The following is a 16,512-nucleotide window of genomic DNA, read 5'->3' on the forward strand; positions in this document are numbered from 1 at the left end:
AGACACCCTTAGAGGAAGCCGTAAGTTCACTGCAGCTGGCATATACTGGCAAAACCGATGCTGCATCCCACAGGAAACATTTTAGTGTGGAGAACCTCCTTTTTGAAGAGACCTTACTGGGTGCCTGTCACGGCATACACAAGTGAAACAAAGTGCTTGGGATAGCATATGAATCCAGTATTTCTTTAGTAATGTGTATGAAATTGATTTTTTTTTCCCCTGGCATTGCATCATTTCCTATTTGGTGTTCAGGTGGTGACGGATTACCAAAAAGGGGGGGAAGGTAGAAATCCATATAATTTTTTATATCTGAACATTACCTTCTCCTTTGGAATAAAGAGATCCTGTCTTATTCTGGCCATGATTCTCCACATTTATATGCTGGCCCTTGTTTGCATCTGCTTGGCATTATTCTGGATTGGGGCTTTAACCTGATATGAATCCAAAGAAATTATACGGCAATTGATGGGATCACTATGAATTTCCAGGGGTGTAGGCTAGTGCAGACCATAGCCTATTAATCTTGTTGTGTTCTTTCTGTAAATAACAAGCTGGATTTGGCCCAACAAGAGTAAAAGAAATTGAAAGCATTCATAAAGAGAAGTAAATGGGTTTAAGATGTAAGAATAACATATTGGTGGATTGTCTCCAAGTATCCAGTTTTTAAAAGTACCAAAGCATATAGAAAACTTTAGTTTAACATGTTCTTAAATGCCCTGCTGCATGGGGGTGGCTGCTGAATCAGGGCCATATGCATAAGACCTGCTTTCATGAATGGATTATATAAAAAAAATCAAAAAACGGCAAGAAGGAGAAAAATGTTCAAGGGCAGCCAACCTGGAGGAAACAAATATAATTTAGTTATGATGTGAAGTGTTTATAAATGCAGTTTATGAACACATATGAAAGAGTAATTTTTTTACTTTTCAGACTGCAACTGTCACACAGAAAAAAAACAATTGCTTATTTGTCTTCTTCAAGGATTTTTAGAGAATGCATTGCAGTCCGGATATTTCTTTTGACCTGCTTTTTCCTTTTTAATAGCTTATTGTTTTGTTGATGATTTCAGATTAGCTTTTTTTGTGTGTTCTCCTTCATTTGTGATTGATAGAGAAACATTTACCTGCTTTATCTGAAAGTGGGAGTTGATTTTAAATTTTGTTTAAAATTTCAGACTTTCTTTTCACATACATGGGTTACCAAATATGATCTATAAACCTTTTTATTTCTCTTGCATCATCAGAATAAATATGAAATGACACAGAATGCCTGGAATTGCAATAATGCAGTGTAACAGAACTGACTATCAAGCTTCATATATAGATTAGATTAATGTATAAATCTAATTTGATGTTTTACATTACTGAGCTAATATTTTACAGATGTAATGCCAAGTTTTTAAGTAAATGAAAATCATGGAGAGTCCAATTCTGAAAGGATTACTCAGGCAAAAATCCCTGAAGTCAAAGGGAGTATTGCCTGAACGAAGTCTGCAAAATTAGAACTAGAGCCATATTCCCAAAACAGAAAAGCAGATTTATCTTAGAGATCTGCCCATGAGTTGAATTCTTGTAACAATGAAAGATATATAGGGAAAACGAACAAGTAGGTAACCTGAAATATAAGGAGAGACTGATAAGATCACACCAACCCTGAGCAAGCACTTGTGTGGTTGGTGATGTCAACAGGAGCCCAAGCTGTTTTAATAAACTTGTTCATAGTTGTCCTATACTGTGTTTTATATACTGAAGTACATAGATCACGTAAGAGTTTAACAAGAAGAGGATTCATATTAAATTTGCACATAAAATACCTCCATGAAATATGTGAAATGCTTTTCTTTTTTATATGATTCCAATAAAACATCGATCATAAAACTCTGCCCTCCTGCTTCTTTATATTCAGTTTCAGCTGTTGCTTTGTGTTTAAGGTTTGAATTCATGACACTCGGCAGATATAATTTGGGGGCAGTTCTAATTTGTGAAGAAAGACCATTGCTCTGCTTGCTCACTCAAGGACCATAAATAAGGAGAAACCCCACCAGAATTGGTGAGATGTTGCATCTGTATAAGAGACTGTTGGGCCAAATGATATAAATGGTTGCAACGCCTATGAAATACGTAGTATTGTGTCTGTTTATAGCTGCTCAGGATCTGGCCCACTGTCTTGGATGGAGCTAAGCCAGGGGTGATTTCTGCCCTTTATCATGAGTTTGCTCAGTGTTTTGCACTGCAAATTCTCCTGACTCTTGCTGCCAAACTCATCTCCCTTCTTCACAGTTTCATACTCTGAGTGTGAACTGATACTGGTGGAAATCCAAGGGTAAAAAAGTGGTGAGTATAAAGCACAAATCTGTAGCCTGGATCTGAGAGGAACAGCTTGACCACAGAGGAAGTTATTTGCACAAAAAGTATTCAAACAGATATGCACGGTTTACACGTGTTTAGTAAATCTTGTCTGAAAACTAGAACCAGCTGTATAGTATATGGAGGCCCTGATCCCCAGCTCCTTCTGAGCAGTGTTTCATACATTTGGATGATACATTTCAAGTCACTTTTTCCATCTTTTAATTCGGGGGCTGCTACGGATTGAAATACGAGGAGCATGATTTCCATTTCAGTTTGTAGTGGTTGTCAGCATCCTCAGGTAGCTGTTCACAGCTCAGCTTTCCTGCTTGTGGAGACATTCCTATCACAACCCCTTTCCTCCTTACCTCCATCTGCAGCCTAGGAGCAGAGGTACGGCACAAAGCCCCTATGGTAGCTCAGGGGCATGAAAGGAGCCTTTCATGCCAGGCTCGTCCTTCCATGCTAGTGTTAGGGCAACAAGCAGAGACTAGCTGAACCCTTAAAGCACAATTATCCCACAGCTTTTGCCCTATGTGATGACAGCGAAATCCATTGAGCCACTCTTGGTTCACTCCTAAACGAGAGGAGAACCAGGCCTGAAAGCTAAATTTGCATGCAAGATTAAGAAAGTTGTAGATGCAAGCAAGATCTTTTTTCTTTTTTTTTCTTTGTGTGTGTGTGTGTGTCTAACTATGCAACAAATTTTGTAGCTGAAATTTACATACTTCTTGATTCATGAAATTATGAGCAGCTGCTATTTTGCTACATTCTTAAATTGAAAAGGCAGCGAAGAAAAGAACAGACACATTAGGCAAACTCCATCTGCCCCTCATGTCTATCACTTTCCTTCACTCTCTCCTTTGCCAAACAGGATACAATGGCATAATCAGATGTCTTGGTTTGCCTGGGAGAGTCCCCAGATTCATATAGCTGTCATCTAAGACGGGATTTTTGTTTTTAGGACAACTTCTTAACATGGTCTCTTGTTCTCCCCTGAAACGTGTATACATATTTTCAGAGGAAACCACAGAACACAAAAGATCTTCAGGAAGAGAATAACCTTCAAAATGGCTTACAGGCTTTTGGAGGCTCCTGGAAGTCTTCAGACATCTGTTCTTTGGGATCTTAGGATCACTTAGATTTAAGAAGCTTTCCTGGTTTTATTTTTTTGCTTCCATCTTTTTATTCAGACTATGGAAGTGGAAAGATTTGGGGTGAGAGGGTAAAATACAGGATTCAGGATTAGGACAGATGGGTTGTATTTCTAGCTTTTACAATGAATCTCTGAACAAATCCAATCTGCAGGTAGTTCCATGCTTGGAGAAAAGGGTTATTTAATCTCTTTGGAGAAGAGAACTTCCATCTCTGGCATAGTTGCAAACAGCCTGACCCTTTCTTTGTACTAAATGCCACTATACAAAAAATAACACTACGTTTCATCATGATGTAAATGTTTTAATTTTCCATTTTTGAATTAAAAGATGGAAGCCCAGAATTTTAGGCCTATTTAACACCTGGTTAAACACTTAACAAACTAGTAACAGCTGAGTGCATCCCTGTTAAGTGGAGTTTTTTTCTTTTTGTTGCCCCACTTAAGAAACAGTCATTGTCATTCAGTCTCATTAACATAAATAGGTTCCCTAGGAGATGTCCCATTAAAGTGGCCATCCCTATTAAGCATGTCCCAATTAAGTAGTGTTTATTGTATGGCAGGTTCCAGACCTCAAAGCAGAATAATTTTCAGTTCCTAGAGGGAAAAAAAATAAGTCAAAGAAATTACATATTTAAAAAAGGCTTAAATTGATACAAACTGATAAGAGCCCAAAAATGAAAAATGAGGGCTGACACTTCATCCTTTTGTTTACCCTGTAATGCTGCTTTTCTGGTTTTGAGTTAAGAATGTAGCCTACACCCTAACTATGAATTTCTTGGCTTTGATTTGATTGTGTCATAACTTAATGTTTTATGACTTACAATCACATTAGTCATAGGAGTCACTCAAGTTTAGAGATGATGGAAAAGACATAGGGGATAGACAAATCCATACTCAGAAAGACTAACAGTCTTGTGATTGAAATGGTGGGCTGGGACCCAGGAGATCCAAGTTCAGTGTCCAGGCCTGTGCCAAATGTTTCTGCCTCACTTAGAGCAAAACACCGAGACTCTATTCACAACGTTATTTAGATACCTGAACAGACATTAAAATATATTTTTGTATGCTTCTGTGCATACATAATCTATTTTGCTCTTTTCTCAATCAAGGCGGATTTAAGTCAGGGGCTTATTCAGGGTGCTAATAGACAAGCTTTGGAAAATCTTCCTGCGTTGGCTGAAGATGATACAACTCTCAGTTGTCTGCTGCCAAAGGCTACCCCTTATCCCCCCAATTAGTGTCAGCCACTTTAGCATAAAATCTGGGTCTTTAGCACAAACCTACCTTCAAAGACCTGAAATTACTTGCCTTGATTTTGTCTCAAAGTGGTGGAGATGCAGGCAGGTATCTCCTGCCTATTATGCTTCTGTGGGAGGTAACCTCCAGCGCAGAGACTGAGCGGAGGAGGAGGAAGAGTAACGCCATCTTCAACAACTGAAGGGAGTTCAGCACATGTACACTTTCAGCCAAGGCATTTGCACCTCAGTGTTTACCCTACAGAACTAAGACATCCCTTGTGTAGTTTTACCCCAAATTAGACAACCTGTCCTTCCTGTGAAGGAGAAGCTTGTACCTGGGTGGAGTTCAATAAATATATGAAAAATATTCATGTCACAGGGCCACAAACAGAAATCTTTTTATGGCAGGACCTCCAGAAGTTTCTTCAGTAGAGGTAAAAATGGAAATACAACAGATTCAAACCTTCTCAGTAAACAGAATTTTGATTCGTACACAGTGATGCCTTCTCTGCATCACTCTTTTTGGAGTTTCTGAGAAACAGACAGTTTGAGTCGTCCCAACTTATTTTCTTTATTTCACAGAATCATAGAACCATTTAGATTGGAAAAGACCCTTAAGATTGAGTCCAACCATAAACCTAACACTACCAAGTCCACCACTAAACCACGTCCCTAAGCACTATGTCTGGAAACTTCCATGCAAGCTTCCCTGAAAAGCAATGTACACGTGTTAAATACCTTTCCTTAGTCTCAATAATCACTTTTTTTTTGAAAAGGAATTATCCCTGGAGTACAGTTTCATATCAAAAGCTGTGATTTGTACAATGGTGCACAAGTGGTTCACACATTTAATATATAGCCCATGCTCTGAAGAACCTGAAGATTCCTTGCTTTCACAAGAGGCATAGTACTTCAAAATGAGGCTTTGTGAGTAGGTGGTAAACTTTCTTCTGGGTCACTAAGTAGCAACTGGGTGCTTTGAAAGCATCTACCAGGAGCCAGGTAATCTGTGGTTGAGCGATGCAGATGTTCTACTGTGGTCAAATCAGAAAGAAAGACTTCTATCCTTAAGGCAGTAAAGTAATTACACCTGGTATCCTCATATCTTACTTCCAGTAAGTAGGTGTAGAACAATGTGGCTTTGTAGTGCCCATTAATAATATTAGTAGTTGGCAACAAGAGCCTCTGAGAGTCTTTACACAGTTTACTGAAACACTACATCACTATGTGCAGGAGAAATGGTTAATATTCAGAGTATTCAGGGGTTCATCTCAGAACCAAAAGACCTGGCTTTGTATAAATCTTGGAAGTTTGTATGACTGGGATGAGAATCTCAGCAGAGGAAGCTTGCTCTCATTTCTTAGTGTCTCTTGCTTTAAGATAGAGATTATGCTTACAACTATACCAGTCTGCATGTCTGTAGAAAGTGCAAAACCAGAACCCCAGCTCCAAAGACCTGCTGTCCTTAAGAGAATTGCAAATCTGGATCCAGATTTGGGCTTGATATTTAAGATCTCCAATTAATCCGTTCTTTGTTAAATAGCAATACTGTAACAGCACTTTCTTAAGCTCCAAGTAGACATTGTGTCAGCATTTCTGGTGTGAAACCATTTGTCTCGGGTTTAGAATTTGTCCAGGACTTCCAAAGCAGGTGCCCACAGTAGCATGTGAAGACTCAAACGGGTCCCAGTGCAGAAAGCAAACCACAGCAATGTACCTGCATTACTAGAGACTTGAGTATATTCTTTCAGCTCTGACACAAATCAACTGCAGGGCACTTTGACACATCCCAACCTTTCAGAGTGTATTTTTTTGAGCTCTGCTCATTATCTGAGCCTCCATTCAGATGCTCTCAGCACAGATGCCTTCCTCATCAGCTCTGCACTAAAACATACAGTAAGTGAAATTCTGCCATATGTTAATACATATGTTTCAGTTTCAATAAGCATTTGATGCAGGGCTGTTTTTATTTTTTTTCCCAGGCAATAGAAATTACAGAGTTTATACTATTACCTTCACTCTCTATTTAAATATACTAGTGAGTTTAAATAAACAAATTAAGGTTAGCTATGTGCAGCATAACCTGTCACAATGGTGGAAACATGTATTGATTCTTAATGGTTCAGCATTTGTCTGTTTGGTCCAAACCAGCTGGGGGATGGCAGAGTCAAACTGTCTGAGACTCTCTGTGATGTTGTAAAATGATGGAGAGGCAGATAGCCTGGAGAAAAGGTGTAACCAGGATTTTCACTTCATCCCCACCTCAAATTTTCCCATCTGGCATATCACAACATAATGATGTGAATGATGTCATCAAACTGGGAAAGAGGATCTGAATGGGGTAGTTTTCTCCTTTACTGAACTTTGTAAGTTGGCCGCAAATTGTAATTAGCAAGTGTCTACAGTTTATTTCTGGCGAAGGCTCAGTCCATTTTCCACAGGCTGGAATCAGTCTGTTCAGCCACGATGATTCTTTTTGTTTGTTTGTTTGCAAATAAACTCTTGGAAAGATACTGGGCACATTATGAGATTTACAGATCAGTTGCTATGCACAAGTATGCTGCTTTTACAGCAGCGCAATACCTCTGAGTAATGCTTTTGATTGAAATAGAGCTACCCTAGATTTGCACCATTGTAGGAGCCAGATTAGGCCCCATAACTCTTGTACGCAGGCTTGAAAGCATCCAAGCAGTTATGAATGAAAGCAGCATTTGAAAGATCGAACAAAGAAAAACAAGCCAAAAAAAATATCCAACTTACATCAGCTTTGCCTGCTGGATTCTTTGCTTTACAACTAGAGAAATATCTAGGCAGACCCTCAGCTAGCAGAAGCTGGCACAGCTTTGTTAAAAATCAGTGGAGCTTTGCTGATTTATATCAGCTGAGAATCACTATCTGCCCCAATGACAAAATGAGGCATTGAACATAGTGGGAAGGCAATAGGGTTTATCTATGGTTACAGCATTAAAGCAGCATCATAAGATAAACTAATTCTTGTCTAAAGCTTTCAAAAAAGAAGGTGTCTATGGGAATACAGTACTGACTTTGCTTTCTCGGTGTTGGCTTCTGATCACTGTGCCAAGACTGGCATCTTCTCTTCCCTTAACAAATCAGCATGGCTCCTGCAAACTCTTCATTGACTGCCAATGCTGCGCTACCAATAATTTACTGCTATTGAGAAACGTCTCTGCTTTCACTCTGCACAAGAGACTTTGCTCCTACATGCCTGGATTTGTTCAGTTACATACTTTATGAACATTATTAAAAAGAATCAAAGGATTCTTTTGGGTTAATTTTTCATAAAATGTCTCAAGCATTTGATAAATAAATAATCTTCTACTTAAAATGGGCATGAATTCCCTAAAGACTCAGAGGTGCAAGCAGGTATGTGCCAAGCCCAGCTCTCCTCCAGGGGGATATATATATCTATATACCTGTAATTATAGGCTGATAATTATATAATTCACTGTATGTATATCATCATTTGTGAATAACTGGGTAAGCTGGCAACACAGAAGGGCGGGACTGTATCATAAGCTAATAAAAAAAAGCAATTATATTTCTTTCTGATCCAGTTCTCACCTTCCCAGTGAGATTGGGATATTGTGCAATAAGTGAGAAATGAGGAACCTCAGAACACTTGGAAGCAAGATAAGCATCCAAATGCCTGACTGTGTCATTCAGAGCTCAGCTGAACTGTTTCAGTCAGGAAATTATGGGCTGCCATGGGAACAAAGGTCCCTTCCCAGATTACCAAAAGGACTCTGAAGTGGGTCAGAAATGTTACAGGAATAGGCTTTCAAATGGCATTTATATTATTTCCCAAGTTAATACAAGTTTGAATCTAAGCACTAAGGCTAATATGAGAAATTTCATTTCAGCTTTATGCAACTTCTCCTCTCTGTACATATAATCCACCCCCAAAAAGATTCCTAGAAGAAGGCATCTCTGCAGTCCTGCCTGCATCTGTCACATCTAGTTTTATACTAACTTCACAAACTGCTTAAATGGGGACCATTTGTAATCTGTGTTGATGCGGCATCCTGCAGAAGGTGCTTTTGGAGCTGACATATCAGAAATCATAAAATTTTACATAAGCCTTAAAAATTTAATAAATTATGAACAAATGCTTTTGTTTTTTAATATACAGTGTTCATGCAAGTCTCTAATTCCTTTCCAAGATGCACAGCAGAGTGTCCCCAATTGAACCAAAATGTTCACCCACTATCTTAACTTTTAAATCCTTGGGACTGCTTATACTCTCGAAAGCCTAGAGACAGTGCCCAGTATCAGGGTAGGATTGAGCCTCTAGTACGCAATCCAGAACAGAACAAATCCGGGCTTGCAGGAGATAATTTAGTTGTGCAGAAGGAAAGCACTAAAGTTTCTCAATTCTGGTAAATTATTGGTAGCACAGCATTGGCAGTCAATGAAGTGCTTGCTGAAATTGTGATGATTTGTTAAAGGAGAAAGAGAAGCCAATCCTGGCAAAAGAATTCCAGGCCATGGAAAAGAGAAAAAGCCAGCATTGTACTTACACACACAGTCTGTCCTTAGAGCTCTAAATGAAACATAATTTTATTCAGAGGTTCAAATGCTGGAAGCACAGATCAGTCGCATTCTCTCTACCATTTATTACAGCTTTCTGTCGCTATGTCGCTGGCTGTAAAGCAGACAAAACTGCTAAGCTGTTTTTTCTGTGTGAAATTAAAATGACTGGAGTGGGACAAATGTAGAGCCAAGCCCTCCATTTGGAGCTGAGCTGGTTATCTCACTCTTAAGGTCCTCCTCAGCAGAAACCAAATCAGTATCATCAGATAGTTTATTTGTACTGGAGTATCTGTGGCTCTTGCAAAGTCCTAAGAGGTCTACAGGATGCTTTTCCTACTATGTCACTATTAGCTCCTTTGCCCTGAAACCAGGAAAATCATAAATGAAACGTGGCTCAATTCTAATGATACTGCCTGTGGTTCAGCAAAGCATGGAAGTATATCCTGAATTTAAACATCCAAGTATCAGCAAGGCTCCTCATCAGCAAAAAGCTAAGCATATGCTTGTTACCTTGCTCAATCAGAAAAGCTGGTGATTCAAAGTTTGAATGAAGCTTGAAATAAAGTTTTAGGTTTGGGTGATCTGTCCTCTACTTCAAGAAGGTACTGGAAGGGAGAAGGCATGCTAGGAAGCAACAAAGGTGTCAGAGTTTTGGAAGTTTAAGACTCCCTCACGTAGTCCATAACAAGCTGATAGGACTGACCACAGTTGTACCTGCAAACAGGTTCCATATATTTCTTTCATTCACTTGCTGGCAAGCTGTCCATATTCAGTTTATATCTGGTTTTGTGTGTTCATACTTATGCAGTCATGTATGTGAAATGGAACACTCTAGCCATTTCTGAGTGTTGCAGAGTGAAATTAATACCTTTTCCCTGTTTTGGATGAAAATTATTGCCATGCTTTTCTACACCACACAGACAATTAATATATCAAAGAACTCTGAAGCCTGATACTTGGCATGTAAACAGTTCTCATTGAGGGATATGTCCACAGCCCCTATAGGAGAAAATAGTTCTTTGGTTAATATTAGAGTTTGAAGGACTGCAAGTTGGCTGTTACATGTAACAGAATATTTCAGTGACTTAGAAAGGTCTGTGTGACAACATCTACAGAGAATGGTGTACTGTCAATTCAGTACACACACTGGGATAGTTACTGAAGTAGTTTCTATTTGAGGGTTTTTTTTCTCTTTGGGTCAATAAGCCCAACTTAGCCCAAAGGACTTAAGATAACTTAAAATCTTTCAAAAGAGTATGGTAGGCCTACACTTAGTACCCTCACAGTAGACAATATGATATTCGCTTAACAGGAATTATACGCTGTGCTGAAATAGGGCTCAGATGTTCATGGTTCTGTAAAACACTGGTTTATGCTCCTTTCCATGTTCAGGGTAGTACAAAATGCCATGGCAGCTGAGAGTACTCTTAGATAATACTTGTACTTTTCTAATGTTCTATGGGCAAGGACTCTAAATGTCTTCACATGCAGTAATGAATTTTGGCAAAAAGAACTCTGTAAAACAGGTTAGGAATTAATATGACAGCATAATGCATGGAAAAAAATCAGTCTCAGTTGATTAAGAAAGTTTTTCAAGAGTGCCCCAAGTTTTATTTATTTATTTGTTCAAAGTAGATTAGTATTAGTAGTTAGATTTTAAGAGATACTAAACAACCTAGAGCTCCTGTTGAGTTTATACCATTAATGATTCCTAGAAAAATGCAGATAGTCACCAAAAGTTTGGCATTTTAATGTGCAATTCTATTCTTGAAAAAAGGATAATACACATCCTACCACAGTGAAGTTTTAGGTTTTGTCAGTGTCGTTACCAAACATACTAAAATTTGGATGCAAAAATCAACTATTGTACAGCCAGTGCAGCTCTGGAAAAATGAGATGGCATCTGCACATCCCCTATCTCATGAGCAAAATCATTACTATGTTCTACTCAGATACATCTGTTGCCTTTTAGGTTTCAGCTGTCCACCAGACAGTTAACCAAGTCTGTTTTTCATTCACCCATTTATTAAATCATGTATTCAATGAAATTGTTCAGAGAGGCCAAATGGACTTTGTTTTTACAGCACTAACAATTCAGCACTTTTAGCAGAAAAAAAAGGAGGACTGAATACTTAGGAGGAATAATTGTGTTTTGTACAAAGCGCTCTCTGCAATTCTCTCCTGTGATGGCAGGAGAGAATGATAGAAATCTGTCTGTTCCCAAGGTGAATCGCTTGAGAATCTCATCTTAATAGGGTGGGAGCATTGCTAGATGGGGAAGGTAAGAAGTTTCTTGAATTTCTGAGGGCTAGTCTGGGCTAATTCCTCTGTGCTTGTCGGGAGGTATCAATTCCTGAAAAGGGAGTTTCCTTTCTCTTTCCTATGACTAGTCAGGATGGTGCCTACACACTTAACATATCTACATATGGGCTGACTTCCCCGCCCGCTTGGTGCCTACTGGCCCCACTCCCTTATCTAATCAAGGTTCAATCAAAGTTAATTAGGGATCTAGTTTTCTGTTCCTACATTAGGCGTAAAGCAAAAGAAGCTCCTGGGCATATCTGATCAAGAAGCTGATCTGTGTTATAACTATGTAATAACTGGCACAACTGTGTAATTACAATACAGCACTATCTAAGGTTACATCATTATCATTATGCGTAACACTAAAACAAAATGTGGTTGTCATGATTGGTGTCAACACATTTGTGATATGCCACCCAGGAAGATGAGGCTATATACATGTCACCCAAGCCCTATTTGAACCTGGAAAAAAGTTTGTTCCCGCAGATAGGGCATAAGAAGAAAAAGAAATACTTAGGACTATGACTATTTGGGGTTAAATTTACCCTTCCTTTTCACCTTTCCTCTTCTCATTGCTTCCTTAGCCAGACTTTTACTTGTCAGTGAGTACATTGACTCTGGAGTCACTGGTAATAAAAATGTGATCTACCTATCTATGTCTGTAGTCTATTTCCACAGGGAAGAGAACTGCAAAGTTCAAAGAGCAGTGTTAACTCAAAGGCATTGCACAGAGAACATATTTTTTAGTTTTGATTTTCTGCTTAAATAGGTAGTTTAATGAACTAGTATGTATCTATAAAAAGTAGACGCCATGAAACATGTAAGAAGTGCAATTCACTTGAAGGAAGGACAATATTGAAAATATCATTTTTACATCTGCTTCTTGCTGGGTTTAGTTATAAAATATTAGGGAAACCACATTGCACAGCTTTTAGTGACTAATATTTATGTGCAGTCCTAAATATCAACAGCTTCAGCCTTTTTTTGTTAATGATAGGTCTGGATGTGATTTCTTAGCTAAAGACAGCTTCCTTAGCTTACCTCATATCACGGCATCTGGTATCTCTAATTGGAATCATTTTCATAATAACCATAAGCAAGATACATTACCATCTAAATATGAAGACTGACTACAATATAGACTTGTCTACAGCTCTTTAAGTATCCAGGATCCAGTCCAAAGCCCCTTAAACTCGAAGGAAAGTCTCCTGCTGATGTTAGTCTTATCTAGTTCAGGCGCAATGTATCAAAAAGCCCCTCCTGTAAGTCCATGTAAGAAAGGAGAGATGTATTCAGTATTAATAAGTTTCAGTACAACTCTGTCAAATCCCTCCAAAGGTGGTGTCCCGTTCTGTTACTAAATAAGGCCTAATTCAGTCAGTATTTAGATACTTGCACAACTCGAAATGCTGGAGTAGTTCTGTGGATTTTTATGGAAGTTAAAGGCACTCAGTAGGTTAGTCTATGCAGTAGTTTACTGCTTATGAGTGCTTAATTGTTCAAAATTTTACTGTTTCATTAGTAGTAATAGAAAATTACCTAATTCATAGAGAAAGACATACTCAATACTTATTTTTTATTGTGTTATGAGCTTGTCTTGAATTATTTCAGAAAAAACTTGCTCCTATGCAACACTCATAAATTCCTAAGATATCTATAGCCAAAGTCTTCAGCTACTCATTTAGCAGTAGACATTTATGATATGTTCCAAGTGTAACATTTTATATTCATCACAATCAGCAGTTCTCAGTAAGATAAAAATACATGAATTCATCTCAATCTGGAGAGTTCCTCCAAAAGGAACAAGAAATCCAACTGTCGAATTAAAGGGAAAAGAAGGTATTAAATAGAGTCCCCTAACAACTGCACACACAGAGCTTGTTTAAGCTGAAATTTTACATAAAAAGGTGCAAATGCTTTTAAAGACAACCATCCCAGGTTGTATTTTCTCGGTCTCTCCCATATAATTGTAAACAGCTTTGATTTCAAAGGGAAAATCAGACAATTATTTTATAATGAGAGGTGTGGTCTAGTGATTCGAGCATCAGACTGGCAGCCAAAAACCACTGGAGTTTTAATCCTGGCTCTGACACTGACACCATCTATTGCCTTAGGCTAATCAGTATGGGTTTGACTGAGATCTGTTCCTTGTGGGTGCAAGAGGTAGGGACAGCTGCAGAATTCCTGATTCAAAGCTACAGAGGTGAGCGAGAACCTTCCCTCCGCTGCACCCAGCTCATGCCCAGCATGTCCCTGAACTGAAGGACAGTATCCCTGACCAGAGGAAGAAATTAAACCTACGCAATGTTCACCTTAGGCAAGCTGAGGTTCAGGAAAGCCATAGTTGCTAAGTGCTGTCAATAAAAGCTTTAAAACCTCTTTGCATAAGCATATTTGAGTAGGTCTCTGCTTTGAAGAAAGCCTGCTGCTTAGGTCGAGGGGTGAGTAAAGCCAGTCTTGCCTTTAGAACACTCCCGGCACCTGGGGAGATTTTTATTTCCTTTAAGCACCTTGTAGTTAAATTTTTAGTCATTGTTTTCTTTCTTCATGTGTGTGCCCATCCCCCAGTGACCCCCAGATTTTCCTCATCCTTTGCTTCTCAGTACAATTCCTCCTGTCTCATTGAGTTGTCTGATTTCTTACTCTTGATTAATACAAACACAGACAAAACTCTCATCCTTGGGGATTTTAATTGGAAGGTTGATTGCCTTTTCTTCTTTGCTTGTACACCTTCCATCAGTTTAGCTTCCTTGGGGTCCACAGACAGACTTTCAATCTCCCCCCCCACATTCACCGTCATGTTCTTGATCTTTGTTTGCTTGAGGCTTGAGTCCTTCTAATATAAATATTAGGCATCTTGCCATTTCAGATGACAGATCAGCTCTTTGATGTGTCTAATTATGATGGAGAGGGGGCAGAGAAAGCAGGACCTCCTGAAGCCAGGATAAATTTGCTGTCCATATAAACTCTAAGCAGCAATGTGTACCTCTGCTTCCCCTCTTGAATGTGACAGCATGCTAGACTCAAATCCTGCCCAACCCGAAACAGTTCCACGAATACCCTGTCCAAGGGAAGTTTTCACATTTGAACCTGTTTAATTTGAAAGAGGGAAGCTGGCAGAAGCCAGGATGCCATTATGATAGGGAGGGGTAGCAGAATGGGGAGTTCTACCTCAACTTTGCATGGCAAAAGCATAGGTGGCTGACTGAAAGCAATCTAGTGAGAGAACCTTGTTCCTCCACCTCACATAACTCTCTCTCTCTCTTGCTACCACAGAGTGACACTCAGTATTTATGTTAGTGCTTTGCAAAAGTCATCAAATTCAACCTCACAACACCTTTCTACGCTGAATTTTCAGTTCAGTTTTATGGATGCTGTTCAGAGAGAAGAGGCATGCTGCTCTAAGAGCAATAAGCTTAGGAGCACACCAGGCTTCAGTTTCTTCTCTTGCTTTTAAGTAATTTAGACATTTTCAGAGCATCCTATCCCAAGTTCTTTCACTTTGGTTAAGAACCAAACTTGTGGCAAAGCAGGAACTGGACTCACTCTGGAGTCTGTGACAACCAGACCTGAACTCAACTCACAGCTGTCTTCCAGGACTTTAATAACACCCCTCTCTGCCTATGTTTGTGGAGAAGCTGCCTTGCTTGGTAGGAGAAGGGAGAGAAGATTGGATAGACCATTTAGCACTGAAACCTGTTTAAGGGCTGTACTCTTGAACTTGTACTGTTCTTCTGTTGCACGTGTATGCCCACAAAACTGTTGTACAGTTCTTACCTGTACTGTACTAACATGTGGCTGCCCTGTTCAAGACCAGGGCTCTGTTGAGGTGCATGCTTTACAAACACATGAAAGGCCATGGTCCCTGCCCTAAGGTACTTGAAGTCATTAGCAAATCTCACAGACATTTCTTATATGAATTTATTGCTGATCTGTCTGCCCCAGAGCTTGAAATTCTTTATTTATCTACCAAACTGGCACAGCAGGAGTTTCAGCATTGCTTCCCCTTATAATATCTGGCTAATATGCTTCAAGCCTGACCTACAATGATCATCTCCTGGGAAGAAAGGTTAGTTTAGTCTTCCTTCCATTCAGCATTCAGCCCTTGATCTTTCTACCAAAATGGGCAATCAGTACTAGTGAAATGAATACTGATCAACACTGACAAAACCTTTCACCTCATTTCATGCAATAAGCTGGGGTTACATTTATGCTGTTGTCCTTGAGCAGAAAGTCTTGACTGGAAAGTTTCCTACCATCTCTCTTACCTCTTCACTTTTCAGATCAAATGCAGAAACCTGCTTTAAATTAAACAGCCAGAAGGTGAAGGGAAGTAATGTTCTAGTCTACAGAGTGACAGTGTGAAAGGCAGCGAAGGGGATCGCTGTGCAGCAGGGGTAGAGGGAGTACAGGGAACATCTATCAATATTTACTGAGCAGCATTGCTTTTCCATTTTGTGTTTCTCAGCCCTTCATCTCTACAGAGCCCTGCCCTGTAATAGCTTTGTGCTTATTCCTGTACATTGCCAAACAAGAAACCTAGTTCCTGGCTCTGATCTTTGTTGACAGGGATGAGGAAGATTGTGGAAGCCTTTCTCTCGATGGGTCCTCTCTACGCACCCCAGAGGAGAGATTAATAGTTTCTGAAAGCATTTCCACCCTGCAGAAAGGTCACCAAAATCCTGGGGAAGTTGAATAAACAGGGGTTCATCAGAACTCTGTAGTAACGTGGGAGGGACCTCTTCCAGCAAAAATATTGCCAAAAAATTCTTAACAGTGGCAATTTCAGAGTAGCTGCAGGTAGGCAGGTGACATCACAGGTTATTGTTTTTCACACAGTGCAACACAGTCCAATCACTTCCACAGGTGTGGGGTTTTTTAACAGTTTTGTTTGCATCAAGTGTTTGTCATTGTGTGG

Source organism: Harpia harpyja, chromosome 12, assembly GCF_026419915.1.
Source record: "Harpia harpyja isolate bHarHar1 chromosome 12, bHarHar1 primary haplotype, whole genome shotgun sequence".
Taxonomy (NCBI): domain Eukaryota; kingdom Metazoa; phylum Chordata; class Aves; order Accipitriformes; family Accipitridae; genus Harpia; species Harpia harpyja.